The sequence below is a fragment of the Durio zibethinus genome, chromosome 2 (assembly GCF_047325235.1).
Source record: "Durio zibethinus cultivar Kanyao isolate XHJ-2024 chromosome 2, ASM4732523v1, whole genome shotgun sequence".
Classification (NCBI taxonomy): Eukaryota; Viridiplantae; Streptophyta; class Magnoliopsida; order Malvales; family Malvaceae; genus Durio; species Durio zibethinus.
The window spans coordinates 29,777,740-29,793,587 of record NC_143163.1 but is presented as its reverse complement, the minus strand read 5'-3'; the positions used below and the strand labels follow the sequence as shown (position 1 = coordinate 29,793,587).

General features: G+C 27.6%; 1 long non-coding RNA gene and 1 pseudogene across 4 annotated transcripts; one reads left to right on the top strand and one right to left on the bottom strand.

Annotated features, from left to right (window-relative positions):
• The first annotated feature begins 209 nt into the window (after nucleotides 1-209).
• On the top strand, nucleotides 210-2,239 carry LOC111317804 (3-ketoacyl-CoA synthase 6 pseudogene; annotated as a pseudogene). Its single transcript, XR_016331689.1, has one exon. The product of XR_016331689.1 is annotated as a 3-ketoacyl-CoA synthase 6 pseudogene (transcript).
• An 8,133-nt stretch (nucleotides 2,240-10,372) lies between these two features.
• Nucleotides 10,373-12,289, bottom strand: LOC111317387 (uncharacterized). Of its 3 annotated transcripts, none has more exons than XR_016331690.1 (3): nucleotides 11,077-12,289; nucleotides 10,763-10,993; nucleotides 10,373-10,648 (listed from the first exon to the last, which is right to left on the bottom strand). It is a non-coding gene; the product is annotated as an uncharacterized LOC111317387 (long non-coding RNA). The 3 variants fall into 3 exon arrangements; XR_016331692.1 differs by having other exon boundaries at nucleotides 12,066-12,289; XR_002693493.2 differs by having other exon boundaries at nucleotides 10,763-10,997; nucleotides 12,066-12,288.
• Nucleotides 12,290-15,848: the final 3,559 nt, after the last annotated feature.

Sequence of the window (15,848 nt, the reverse complement as noted above, 5' to 3'; positions counted from 1 at the left end):
TAAATAAATAATTTTAAATCATAAATGATAAATTATCTTAATAGTAAAATTACTTTAATAATTAAATTATTATAATAATTTTAAAAACAATACCTAACGTTACTTAAATGAAAAACATTTTCTTAAAATAAAGTTTTAATCAACTAATGGTAACCTATGGTTATAAGTACAAGTCCATATAATAATTAATGGAGATGGAGTGTAAAGGAGCAAAGGGGGGATCCATCATTACTTAATTAATGAAAAAAGAGCTACGCACGAAATTGAAGGCGATGGATACACCGAAAGAGAGCTTATTGGTGAAACGAAGGATTTTGTTACAACTCGGATATAGAAAAATTAATCGGAGTTCAGTGGGCGTTGAGTCCTTCATTTAATCCTCTTATCTGCCCCCTTCATTGCTATTGGTACCGTTGCCTTTAAATCCCCCCCTCCCACCTAATATACCCTACTTCCTCTCCTCTCTCGCTCGCTCACCCACAAACGACAGTTTTTCTCTTTTTAATTCATTTCGCGTCTCTTTTCTTCCTCTGCTTCCCAAATATGCCTCCGGTCTTGCCAGATTTCTCCAACTCAGTTAAGCTTAAGTATGTTAAGCTTGGCTACCAATACCTTGTTAATCACGTTCTTATGCTTATGCTAATCCCTGTGATGGCTGCAATTCTTATTGAAGTTCTTCGTTTAGGCCCCGAAGAGATTAACTTATTGAATTCGCTCCACTTTGATCTTGTTCAAATCTTGTGCTCTTGTTTCTTTATCATCTTCATCGCCACTGTTTACTTCATGTCCAAGCCAAGAAGCATCTACCTTGTGGATTATGCATGCTACAAGCCTCCGGTCACTTGCCGGGTTCCTTTCGCTACCTTCATGGAGCACTCCAGGCTGAACTTGAGCAGTAATCCTAGGAGTGTCGAGTTTCAGATGAGGATTCTAGAAAGGTCTGGTCTCGGAGAGGAGACTTGTTTGCCTCCTGCTATTCATTACATCCCTCCAACTCAAACCATGGAGACAGCAAGAGTTGAGGCTGAGATTGTTATTTTCTCAGCTATGGATTCTTTGTTCAAGAAAACGGGACTGAAACCTACGGACATAGATATCCTTATTGTCAATTGCAGTCTCTTTTCTCCAACTCCATCTTTGTCTGCGATGGTGATCAACAAATACAAGCTGAGGAGTAACGTAAAGAGCTTTAATCTTTCCGGAATGGGGTGCAGTGCAGGGCTTATCTCCATTGATTTAGCTCGTGATCTTCTCCAAGTACACCCAAATTCTAATGCAGTTGTTGTCAGTACGGAAATCATCACTCCAAATTACTATAAAGGAAATGAAAGAGCCATGCTCCTTTCCAACTGTCTCTTCCGCATGGGTGGTGCAGCAATCCTCTTGTCTAACCACCGTTCTGAGAGGTGGCGTGCCAAGTACCACCTTGTGCACGTTGTTCGAACCCACAAAGGCGCTGATGACAAGGCCTACCGATGCGTGTTTGAAGAAGAGGACAAAGAGGGCAAAGTTGGGATATCTTTATCTAAAGATCTCATGGCTATTGCTGGGGAGGCTTTAAAATCTAACATTACCACTATTGGGCCTTTGGTTCTTCCAGCATCTGAGCAACTCCTATTTCTTCTCACTCTGATTGGCCGTAAAATCTTTAACCCCAAGTGGAAGCCTTATATTCCAGACTTTAAGCAGGCGTTTGAGCACTTTTGCATCCATGCTGGTGGGCGAGCAGTCATAGACGAATTGCAAAAGAACCTGCAGCTTTCTGCAGAGCACGTTGAGGCTTCGAGGATGACATTGCATAGATTCGGAAACACCTCGTCGTCATCTTTGTGGTACGAGATGAGCTACATTGAGGCAAAGGGGAGGATGAAAAGGGGAGATAGGATTTGGCAGATAGCTTTTGGGAGTGGATTCAAGTGCAACAGTGCAGTATGGAAGTGCAACAGAACCATCAAAACACCAACAGACGGGCCTTGGGCAGATTGCATTGATAGATACCCAGTTCATATCCCTGAAATTGTCAAGCTCTAGGCTACAAGAAGTGGGGTTGATTGAAGGGTTTGCTTCTTTGGTTTCAGTAATTTGCTAAAATCATGGAGTTCTGATCCTTCCGGATCTCTGCATTTATATTTCTCCTGTGTATTTTTCATAAGCTCTACTCATTTGTTTCTGCCATACTGTATCCTTTACCATTTTCTTTTCTTCTCTTCTCTTTTCAAATTATGAATTTGCATTGATACCCGATGTGATGCTATTTTATGCGTTAGTTAGTGTACCCCTAGCAAGGGAAAAAAACAGTTTGGAAAAAACAGGTTGGATTAGCCCTGGAAATAAACCTGGAATATTAACAGAGAATGCTATACATGTTCTGAATGTACACGCGAAAAAAGACATTGGTACAGCTAAATTCATTACTTATCATAACGCAATTTGGTCTGATTTCCAGGGTTTTCAATTTTCAATCCTTTTTATTGTTTTGTGTTTGTCCCTGTAGGGTCTCTTTATCAATGCCTGTTATACTATATGTTTAGTTGTCAACCAGTCCATCGTCCGACTCTTAATTTCTGAGAGCATCTAGCTGTAAGTTGATCCCACTGAAATTCATCAATGGAAGAGGACAATTGGCATCAAAGCAAAGCATGAAAAAAAAAAAAAAAAAAAAAAAACTAATGTCAACATAAAACACACAGAAAAATCACCTATTACAAGCTTTAGACAACGAGCTTCTAAGAGATAATGAAGCGATGTGTTTGGTGTTCTTGTAGCTAGAGCACCTAACTTTTTAATCTTTGTGAGATAATTATTTACCCGAAATGTTAGGTGAAAATGGCAATCTGATGCACTTGTTAATTTTTTAGAGTGCATTTTCCATGATCAACAGAAAAGGAAAGGATTCAATTCAAGTCAACCACTGTTTTTGCTGACAAAAGCCTGATACAGTTTTGAATAGACACTGCCATTTTTTAACTACACATAGAGTTGTATGTGTTGAGGATTCAACTCAAATCTTGTACGAAATCTTTTTAAAAAAGTGAGTGAATTGTATGAATTAAACCGTTCAAGTTTCTATTGATCACCAAATTTTTTATTTTATGATTTCGTGCGTTCATCGACAAACCATGTGTCATAATATTTGCATGATAAATAAATTTTTTTCTTTAATAGCGAAGAAGCGTTAAAATCAATATAAGCGAAAATGAGTACGATACGTATTTATCTCACTGTTATTAGTTAGAATTTGTTACGGATGACAAATATCATGGTGACTAGTATATCAGAATCAGAAAGTACATATCATAATGACCATGAATGACTAAAACTTGTTAAATTAGATCAACTTATGTTTGTGCGCTTTGAGAAAGTCCTGAGAACTACCAAATTCGTGCAACAATTTAAAAGGGTAGGCTTACATAATGAGAGTAACCGTAGCAAATTTCAACAATTAAAGAGGAACCTCATTAAAATTTTGTGGTTGCATCCATCCCAAGCGTGAACCCAACTTTTGAACCTAGGAGCCGTTTAGAGTAATATTTTGCACTAGAAAATGCTTGTCCAATTTTATTTTTTTTTTGGTCTTTGATAAAAAAACATCTTAAAATCCTAATGTTTTACGTTTAAATTTGATGGGTTTAGTTCAATTTCATATTGAATCTTTATAGTTATGATCTAATTAATTAGTTGATTTATTTATTTAATTATTCCGTATTTTTATGTAATATTTTATTATGATTGTAAATTATTCTTGTAGGTTCATTGTCTTTAAAATCGATTTTTACTGACGTCTCAAGTGCAAGCATAGTCACAGTGGTGTCGGGCTTCAAGGGTTCAACAGCCAATGATTTCTGTAATTTTGCACATGAACTACGTAAATAGAGCGAAACTTCTTTGATCTCATCACCAGCTTGTTGTTTAAGTGACTACTTTTATTTGTTTAACACGATAAGAGGACAAAACGATGTGATATTATTTATAGATCGAAGCCGTAGTTACAAAAGAGGATAGATTTAGAAAGTCACTATTACATTCACCAAAAGATAACAAAGGTGAGAGAGAAAGTCTGGGCCTAAAGTGTAGAGCTTTGTGGACTCGTTAGTCGCTGCTCTCACTGCAAGGCAATCAGCTGATTGGTTAGCTTCACGGTACACAAACTGCAAACTGATTTTAGTAAATCCTGTAGGCGTGTGTTATAGGCAAGTGCAAATATAAGTTTTCTATATCCACTTACCTAATCTCTTGCGTTTCCTTTACGTTACAGGAGAATAAATGGACCAGCCAGTGTCTGCTTCAATTTGTAGAAAATTTTATTTATTTGTAAAAATAGAAGTTGGGCATTTGTCTCTCAAAATTTTTAAAATTTTAATCTATACGAAAAGCAGTTTTCAGTTTTTAATAGAAATTATAAATGAAAACTTTTTTAAGAAATGATAATTTTAATAACAAATATTTAATTTAATTTTTTACATTTTTACTTTACTTTTCAATAATTTGTAAAATTATAAAAAATATATTATTTCAAATTATTTTTTTATTTTGTTCATTTTTCTAATGAATTCATTTTTTATTTTAATTAATAAAAATATCACTTTATTTTATTTATTTTTATCTAAAAAATTATGATTTAATTTAATAAAATTAATTATTTTATTTTTATTTATTACAAATATACAAAAATATTATTAAACAATTTTTTCAACATTTTACTATATTTTTGTATTAAATTTGCCAAATATTTTTTTAGTTTTTTTTTTTACCGCACCCTTAAAACAGTTCTACTCCAACAGTTCTTTTTGTAAAAATTCCGATTGCATCAATAGTCTCATCTTCCTTTATTAAATAATTATCTTATTTACATATTTAGGATTAGTTGTTATCAAATTATGTTTATCTAGGATGATTATTTAGTTTTATTATTTATTTTTTTTAATTTGTTGTTTATTAGGTACATATTATCTTGTTTTATTTTTAGAAACCGGTTGCCTCTATAAAATGTCAACTTTTAATTTAGAAAAAAATTTATATTTGATACACTAATAACTTTATATATTATCGGTGAATTACATATATTAATGAACAAATTTAAAAGTTGAGAAGTACTTAAAAATAAATTGAAGTTAACTTTTATTATTTATGCTTTTGGACCTTTGATTTTTTAAAATTTGCTTCTTAGTGATATAGCAATATATAATTTAATGATAATATATAGGGTTTATATATTGTCGGTACATCAAATGTAACATTTTAAATGTATGTTGAATGTTTTAAGAAATGAAGAAGTAAAAGGTAGAGTTTTCCTTTTAAAAACAACTAAATACTCAAATGAGGATCAAACGTTTCAATGATTACTTAATTCAAGATCAAACATTTTAATTCGTATAAAAACGCTTTCAATAATTTTCTCATAAATTTTATGACGTAATTACTCAATGCTTTTTTCATCAAAAACGCCTTGAATAATCTTGAAAAAAAATTTTAATGGGGTTATTAAAGGTATTTTTAACCAAAAATACATTCAATGATCACCTTCAATAATCCCCTCATAAACTTTTATGACGTAATTACTCAATGCATTTTTTGTCAAAAATATCTTTAATAATCTCGAAAAAAAATTAATGAGTTATTGAAGGCATTTTCTGGTCAAAAATGCCTTCAATAAACTCTTCATAAAATTTTATAACATGATTAGTCAAAGCATTTTTTGTCAAAAATGCCTTAAATAATTTCAAAAAAAAAATTTAATGGAGTTATTAAAAACGTTTCTAACCAAAAACCAAACGCCCCCTAAACTATATTTTCACAACTAATAACATAAAGCAACAAAATTCACAAAGCAAAATACTCATTGATATAAAAAAAAGTTTTAACAAATATTTACAGACCCTTCATAACAATCCTAACCTACTATCAAGCATATAAGTTAAATTTTTAAAATTTTTTTGGGATTAAAAAATATTAAACAAAATACAAGTATAAAAAAGAACAAGATAAGCCAAATTACTTTTCAGTTGTCATCTCTATCATGTCTATCATCAACAATTTTATTGCTTTCTTTCAATTTCAACATAAAAAAACTAACTTCTCTCCTCAATTGCATATTCTTTATAATAACATTAGCTTCACCAACATTTTTCTTCCACTTTGAAAATATTTCAAACTTTGAACATGATTATATACAATTTTTTCTCTTTTTTTTAGCTCTAAAATAATCTCTTTTGCTCTTTCAAAAATTTTAGGATCATGCCATAAATAAAACCCACAAACAGTGCTATACAATCACACCAAAAAAATATCAGTAAATAAATTTCAGCAAAAACACCCAAGAAATACCAGTAAATTTATCAGCCTAAAATCACACCAATAAAATATTAGAAAACAAATACCAATAAAAACACCAAAGAAATATCAATAAATTTACTGGATAATATAGGCATCCATAAAATTTTCTACCAGGATTGCTATTCGTTCATAAAGTCTATCTAGTTACCTTCATATTGCAGTAACAAAAAATGAGTTCTCTTTCAAAGTCTCATTCTACGAGATAACTAGCTAAAATTAACTAATACATGTTTATATCAAAAGACCCTCCTTTAGAAACCCTGCAATTTTAATATTTTAAAAAATAAATTCATAGTAAATTAGAGTACGAGAAAAACCCAAAATTTATATCAACCTTGAATTTACATTGTTAGATGAACTGATATATGAAAAAGACATTGTATTTAGATGTTATTTCAATGGAAAATTTTTCTCAATTTAGCTGTCTCACAGATAGAAACGATAAAAAAAAAGCCAAAAAAATAAAATAAACTTAAAAAACAACCATAATAAGCTAAAGCTATCATTACACATGAATAAATTAATTTCTTGTCATATTCCACATCATATTTTGTTGGTCATGACTTTTACATCCGGGTAATTTAATGACACGTAAGATGCACATTCCTTTTAACGTTAAAATAAATCCTACATTGTTACAAATCGATAACATTTTATTTTTATTTGTACGAATTAAAATATTTAATCTTGAATTGAGCAATCACCCAAACATTTGATCCTGATTTGAGCATTTAGCCTTTGAAAACTCTTTTCCACTTTTTTTTTGTCATATACATGTCCTTTGATATAATAGTAAGGTTGAGATGTTAATTTACTGATTGATCAAGTTAAAAAGTACTATCAATAAGGTCAATGAATTATGTGCTTTTTAGGATATTGTTTATAGATCAAATGGTCTCTCACAAATTTGATCACAATGATCAACTAAAAAGGTGAAAATTTCAAAGTTGCAATAGATTTTTTGTCAAATCAAGCAACCCTAGAAGGTCATCCCAAATCAAAACCAACCCACATCTTCAAGGACATATGGTAGAAAATTTGACCCTCTTGCCACCATTTCAATTGTAAGACCATCAAAATTTTTTCAATTAAGAAGTTGATTTTTTTTATCAATAAAATTTTAAAAAGATTAGAGTTGATCAAACCAATATAATTTTTTTTTAGAATGATTCAGTTACACAGCACATTTGTTTCAATTTTGGTTTGTTTAGAAAAATCCATCAACAATTCAAGCAATGAGGGAGGATATGAAAAAAAGGCAAGTGTTGGTTTAAATCTCAAGGACAAGGGTGTTCTAGTGAGAGTAACGTTACCTACCTCAAGAGAATAAATTGATTGTTCCATTTTTAAACAATTATCTTATCTATTTATTTATGATTCATTGTTACAAGTTATGTTAATTTAGGAGATTATTTAGTTTTTATCTTTGTTGTTTGTTTTGTTTTTGTATATATTATTTTCTTTTATTGGTGATAAATATCTTTAAAATAAGTTACCTTTATAAAAGCCCAACTCTTGATTTAGGAAATGTAAGTTAATTTTATAAATATACAAAAATATCGTGTTTTCCTTTGAAAAACTCGTTTCCACCTTTTGATACACATCACAGTCCTTCAAGGCTTTCATAGCCATCTAAACATATTTGTTGGCTTATAAGATTGGTATCAGCACTTGGCTGTTAGGTGTTATTAAAACAAAAACTTATTAAATTTATTTTTTCTAAAATTTCTTTTAATAAAATAAACGATTATTTTAAAATATTATATTACTTTTAAAATTATTTTTTAAATTTTATTTGTTATCAAAAATATTTTCACTTTTTTCTTTTTATTTTCTTTCTTTTTTTATCTATTTTCTTTATTTTATAATTTAAATTTATAAATAATTTATATGATTGGGAGTTAAACTTAAAAAAAAAAAAAAAAAGGCTTTTCCAAAAAATTAGTTTTTTTTAATATTTAAAAATATAATTTTATCTATTTTTTATTTTTTTTCTCTAATTTTCTGTTATTCTCCCTCTTGGAAAGAGGGCAAAATAAAAAAAAAATAGAAAAGAGAGAAGAAAAAAAAAGAAAAGTACTATCTAAATTTAATAAGTCAAAATTTATTAACTACAAATATTTAATTTAAAATAATTTTTATGGTTAAGATTCAATTTTTTTTAAAAAAAGTTAATTTAAAAATTGATTATTTTCAAAAAAGTAAATTAATTTTTTAAAAAAGTAAAAATAGTTTTTATTGCAACTATATTTTTTATTAAAAACGAAAAATAAAGAAAGAAAAAGAAAGAAGGAAAGAAAAGGAAGAAAAAAAAAAAAAAGAAGACAAAAACAGGAGAAAAAGAAAAAAAGAAAAAGAGTGAATAAAGAAAAATAAAGACAAAAAAGAAACGAACGGAAAATCGTAATCTATACTCGTGTATATATTTATGTGCATCTAGACCTATTTGACTGAGCTTGACCTTAACTATATATTTTATTACCCAGGCCTAATTAAAGTTTAAACGAAATTTTTTTTATTATTCAAACCCTCCCAACAAATTTAAATTATATGTTCAAACTTTCTTAAATATTAAGTAAGTTTACAAGCTTGGAAAGGTAGTCTAATCCATGGATAATTTTACAAGGGATAATGTGAAAATTTTAGGAGAGAGAAAGATGGGGAGATAAAAAACATTGTTATTTCTTACCATATGTATGCTTTTTCATACATATATATATATATATGCTTGGTAAGAAAGATAAAAATTAAATTAAAAATATATTGTTCTTATTATTTGGTAGAGTTAAAGAGATTTTTATCATTATATCATTTAAAAATTAAAATACAAAATATAAAGTATAAATATAATGGACAATCTTGTGTATATACAATATTTAATTCGCATCTCTCATTTTTTTTCTCTTCTTCTCTTCCCAATTTGGAATAATTTATTTTTGTGAATAAGTGAAAAAGAATGGTTATCTTTTTTGTTTCCTTTCCTCACTTTTAACTCCTATCAAGCATACTCAAAACTCATTTTCTTTTATCCTTTTTCCGTCTTTTCCTATCTATTCTTTCACTTTTCCACTTCACCAAGCATCCTAGGCTTTGCCTGTTAGGGTGAATAAAAAAATTGAAAGATGAAAATTTGAAAATGAAAAAAAGTAAAAAGATGACAAATATATTTTATTTGTCATTGATGTTCTTGATTGAAAAGATGAAAAAAATTAAAATATATATATAATTTTCTTTCCATCCATTACTTGACAAAATAAAAAAGAAAAAAGAAAATTAAAATTATATGATTTTACTATTATAATCTATTTTAAATTAAGCTGAAAAATAAAAATCTAAATATGATGAACAATCTTTATAAATATACAACACCTTCTCGAACTTATCTCATTTCTCTACTCTTATGTTTTCAATTTGAAATAATTTATATTTACAAAAATGCGAATAATGATAAATATTCCTATCGTCTTTCCTCCCATTTTGTTTCCTACAAAACACATTCAAAATTTATTTCCTTTACTTTCTTCCCCCGTTTCATCCTACAAATATTTTACGCTGCATCAAGCACGCAGCGTTAAGCTATTGAAGCTGGCATCGCTAGATGATTTTAAGTCTTCTTTCAATTTTACATTGCGACTGAAAATTGCAACATATAAGTGCAAGGCCATACAAGAGATTAAGAAACAAAATGGAAAACTAAGGTCTGTTAGAATAATTAAGCATCGTAGTTCATCAACCCTTCTATTAGAATTAAACTAGATGATTGTACATCAATCACTCATCTCTATCATCAAACCAGCTAACTCATTCCTAAATTGTTCAAACATTCATTATATCCAATAAAAACTGCCAGAACAATTAACCAGATCACAACACAGCAAACAACTTTCTTCGCTCATTAACCAGTGTCAAAGAAGCTATTCAAAGCGTGAGACACATTCCACCTCATTTAGCAATAGGAACTTTGTATTTGCTAACAGCTCTCAAACTTTGGACAAACTGTCCCACGGTTTTAAGACAATATAATGACGCTCATAACACATCAAAAACAGAAATTTTCTCAAATTCCAACCTTCATAAACAATTTATTGCTCACAAGCACCACAATAACAGTAATGAGTCTTTTTCAAATGAAATCACAAACTTTGAAATTTGCAACCAAGTACAATGAAGTGGAGTCAAACCTTAAGAGGTCGAAGAAAGTGGTGCTTCATTCTTGACACTTGCATTTGCAGCAGTATCCACCAATAGGGGCATATAGATTCTAGCTTTCTTGAGAATTTCAGCAACAACCCAGTGCTTACGGTTGCTCAACGGCCTAGAAGGATCCAATTTAACCCAAAAAAAGCACATGATGAAGTATTGGGCATATTACTATGGCCCTCAAGTACAAGACATACATACATTGAACCAAAAAAAAAACAAGACATACCCTGTCGCCGATGTTGCATTGATCTTTTTCGTCGTGGGCCATGAACTTGGAGGTGCGTTTGACGTAACGCTTGTAAAGTTTGTTATGGAAGAGCCTGTCCACTGCTACTACCACTGATTTCTGCATCTTATTTGATACAACAACAGCCACAACCGATTTCATCTTCTTTCTTTTTCTTTTTTTTTTTGTTTTCTGTTTTCCCTTTGATTGGCTTATAACATGCCAAAAACACTGTCTAGAAAAACAGTCAAATTCCCAAATCAATGTTTTCAAAAAAAAAAAAAAAAAGAAAAACAGAGGTAAAAAGATCATACGATTTACTCGAGATGGTTGCAGTGCAGGCTCGATGAGAATAAATGGAAGGAAAAGGACATAGGAAAGCGTGGCGAGATAGAGAATATATTGAGGCGTCAGGAAAATGGATGGGAAGAGATAGGGTATCCACTATTTTTGAGGTACCATATCATTAACAAGTTTATATTTTAGACTACAACCTCATAAATACTCTAATAACTTTGACAATACCTGTTTACTAGCCAAACCTGTTTAAATACCGTATTATTGAGTCATAGTCTCTCAAACTAATTTAATGAGGAACCGATTACTAGACCCGAACCCGAACACAAGCAAGAATTTGCAAAAGTGATAATTATAAATATATAAAATCAGATAAAACTTAAAATTATAGTTCAAACACAATAAATAATAAACAAGTTCAAATTTCAAATACTACAACATACAACTTAAATAATAAAAATTCATTATCATCCAAAGAAAAAAAAATCATTGTTTGAAAAAATAGTCATAGTCGATATCAACTCATAAAAAATTATTCATGATCTTCCTGTAGAATCTACATTTGAACATGATCCTACGAATAAAAAAAAAAGAAATAATTTAACTTTTTAGATGAGGAACAATGAATTTGTTTTTTTTTTTTAAAAGACTACAATAATATAACAATTATATTATTTATTCTTATAATTCTCCACAACGATCTCAACATTTTCACTAGTAAACATTTTTCAGTAAATCTGCAAACAAATTAGATAGAAATATAAAATAATAAGATATAATTAAATCATCCGTAGCAGCAGATATAGCAATGGTAGATTCACAGAAAAGATATAATTCATAGTATACAAATTTAAGAGGAAGTGATTACATTTACTACTGTCAAAGCTCCCTACACAATTCACTTCGACGAATCAATAACTGCACTAATTGATCAATTTCTCATCCCTTAATTCCACCAAGCTAGCTCTGAAAATTTAGTAATACTATCAGATAATCATGCAACTACCTTTTCCGATGAGGGATTGGAGGCGTCGTTGGCTCCAGCGCAGGCGTGTGGAAGCTGCGTGCGGGCGTTGCGGCTTTGGGGAGGCAGGGCAGGGAGATTGCTGAGGCAGTGAGGCTGTCGGCTGAGTGGTGACGACGGCTGCTGAGAGAAATAGTAAATGAAAAGAGTTAATCGTATTTCTAATACTTACATTTTGAGTAAAATTTTATTTTGATTTTTAGTTTTTAAAATGTTTTTATTGACTCTTAAAGTGTTCCAAATTATCTTTATTTGATTTTTTATGTAATTGTTTAAATTGATGATAAACATTAATTAATGTTCTTTGGATGATGTCAGTTTACATCCCACGTATTAAACGAACGAGTTAAAATAAAATTTTGTTTGAAGTTAGTTACCAATGAAGTTACTATATCAATTTTTTATATATATATTTTAAATATATTTTTATAAAATCTTAAATTTAAAATAATTTTTTTATTTTTCATTGTAATATAATTTATTAGTTAAATATTTTTGTTTTCATAAAAAATGATTTTCAAAAATGAAAATTAAGTTAAAATTTTTAAAATATTTTTGAAAAAATTTAACATCATTATAAAAACATAAAAAAAACTATTTTGTATTTAAAATATTGTCTTACTAATAAATCATAAAACTGAATATTATTTTCTAACAAAAAATTTATTTCCTCTTAAAAATATTAAATATCCTTTTTTCCTATTTGTAATTTATTTTAATAAAGAAGAAAAAATAAAATTAATAAAATTAATTATATAAATATTGATTTTTTATATTTCAAATATATTTTATAAAAAATTTTAATTTAAAATATTTTTTATTTTATTACAATATTATTTATTAGTAAAATAATATTTTACTAGAAAATAAATTTTTAAAAAATTAAAATTCAATTAAAAATTTTAAATTCCTTTTAAAAAAATTCCATGTCATTTTAAAAAATTAAATAAAAGCTCTTTATCATTTTAAAATAGTTAGTGAAAATATTCGTATTATTTCAAACAATAAATTTATTAATCTATTCAAAAATCTATTTTCTATCCAAAACATCTATTTTGAATATATTTTTATTAAAAATTTTACATTTTATGTAAAATAAAAAAATTTATTTTCAATGTAAAATAAAAAAAAATTATTTTCAATAACTCAATTTCTTCCCATCAAAGGATAAAAACCATTTTGATTGTCTTTTTTTATTTTTTATAAAAATAAAATGTTAATAAAGCATATATTCAAAATAATTATAGGAAAAATATTATGAATATATTAATAAATTGATTTTTTAAAATGATTTGAAAACTTTTACTTAATATTTTAAAAAGTTATGAAGTTTTTTATTTAATTTTTATATCAATATAAAAATTTTACATATTTTTTAAAATGATATGAAATTTTTTCATAAGGATTTTGAAAGTTTTAATTTAATTATAATTTTTGAAAATATATTTTATATGAAAAACAAAAATATTTAATGAATAAACTATATATAAATAAAAAATATAAATATATTAGTTTAAATTTAATATTTTATAAAATATATGTGAAATATAAAAAATTTGAAATAATAGCATTCTTAGTACTAAACTTTGAGTGAAATTTATTTCAATCCCTTTACATGCCACATGAGATGCCAACTGATGCCATTTACATAGTGCCAGCTAGCATTTATTGTCATTTTAAAGGGTTTATAAATGTAAGGATAAAAATAAGATAAATTTAAGTAATTAGGGATCCAATTAAATTTTTTTAAAAATTAGAGACTAAAATAGAATTTGTTTCAAAATTTAGGAATTATGAGTGATATTTAACTAAATGAAAAAGAAATTATTAGGTTTAGGAAATATATAGATTGTTATAGATTATATAATAAGCTTGGTGGGATTTATCTTGGTAAAAAAAACAAATAATAGGGTTTTGATTGCATATTACATTATTAATCTTTGAAATTAATTGTCTAAAATTATTGTTAAAAGGTTAAAATAGTTTTTTAAATATGTTATATCCTAACTAAACCCCAAAAAATTAAATTACATTTCTTAATTGTGATGAGTATATCATATACGTATCATAATAAATAATATAATTTGTTATCATTGTAAATGTTATTTAAAATAAATATATTGTATTTAGTTTCAAACATATAATATGTTATCATGTTATTTAAAATAAATATAATTTCATTATCGTTATCCATATTATTTAGAATAAAAGTGTTGTTTTTAACAAATGTGATTTAATATTACCTTCTCCAAAGACCAATATTGGATATTTCTTATTACTAAGTTGATATTGTCTTTCTAATCCTCATAAAAAAAAAAGAACCTTAAGTTACAAAATAGTACAATATACATATTGGCACTTGGGTTGGATAGTTGGATTTATTAGAAAAATTATAAAATTTAGAAAATTTTACTAAAATTATAAATCTAAAGTAAATAATTAAAAATATTATATAAATTTATTAGAAAGATAAAATAAAAATTATTGAATAAGATACACACATCTTTTAAAGAAAAACACAAATAATTTATATTTTTTTATAATAAAAGAAATATGTGCCTCAAAAGTCCAAACATGCATTACATGAGTTTAGATTTTTAGTAGCACTTTTTTTAATTTTTAACAATGTTTATAAATGGCACTAAAAGATTTGCAGCGTTTTACAAAAAAGCTAGTTAGAAAGTCAACTATATACGCATCAGGGAAAATAACGGCATTTTCTATAAAATGTCACTATATTGTGACGTTTGTATCTAAAAAATGCTACTATTTTAGCAATATTTATATCTTTGAAATGCTACTAATTTAGTAACGTTTTTATCAAAAAAATATCATTAATATAGTGGCATTTATATGATAAGACGCCGCTAAATTAATAGCATTTGTATAAAAAAAAATCACTAATTTAACGATATTTTTTTATAACAATGCCGCTACTTTTAGTGGCATTTTATGGTACAAACGTCACTAAATTATTCATTTAGGGCATTCTTGAACGCAAACGCTGTGAAATTAAAAAATTTAATTTTTTAATAAAAATTTTTTGTTAATATTTATTATTTTCATTAACAATAAATGTTAGAAGAAATAAAAACGAACTTAAATTCAAAAATTGAAATTAATAAATATTTAATTCACGTTCAAATATGCATCTAATTAATAAAAAGTTTAATTATTAGTATAATAACATTCAAATTTTTTTAATACATTAATAAAAAAAAATTAAAATGTATGAAATTAATGCCTACATAGATTTGGAATACTATCAATTGATGAAGGAATTTTTTACCTTGGTCACAAGCGTACTCAAGAACCTATTGAATAATACCATACAATTTTTAACAATTCATAGTAAGCTTTTTTATATTTAAAAATATAAATATTTACTAAATATAATACCTAAGTTGGTAGACCATCGATATCAGTTCCTAAAAATTATTGTTGCACAAAATTCATAAGATGATCGAATCGATCATGCAACTACTAAAATTTTGCATGCTCTTGCTCCATTCTAACATGTTCTTTCTCAATTTTGGAATGCTGTTGTTCTCTTTTTGCTTCCATTTGCTTGAAACATTGTTGCATAGTTTGCAACTCCTTTCTCAATATCGAAATATCTCACAAACACTAACTTGCTGAAAATGTAAATTACTAAGAGTTATATCCATAATAGGTAGATGGTGTTGGACCCAATCCAAGGCCTCAAACCCGTTTATGCCTTTCTTTTCTAGCAACTTCTATGAATATTTGATTTTTCAATTTTTG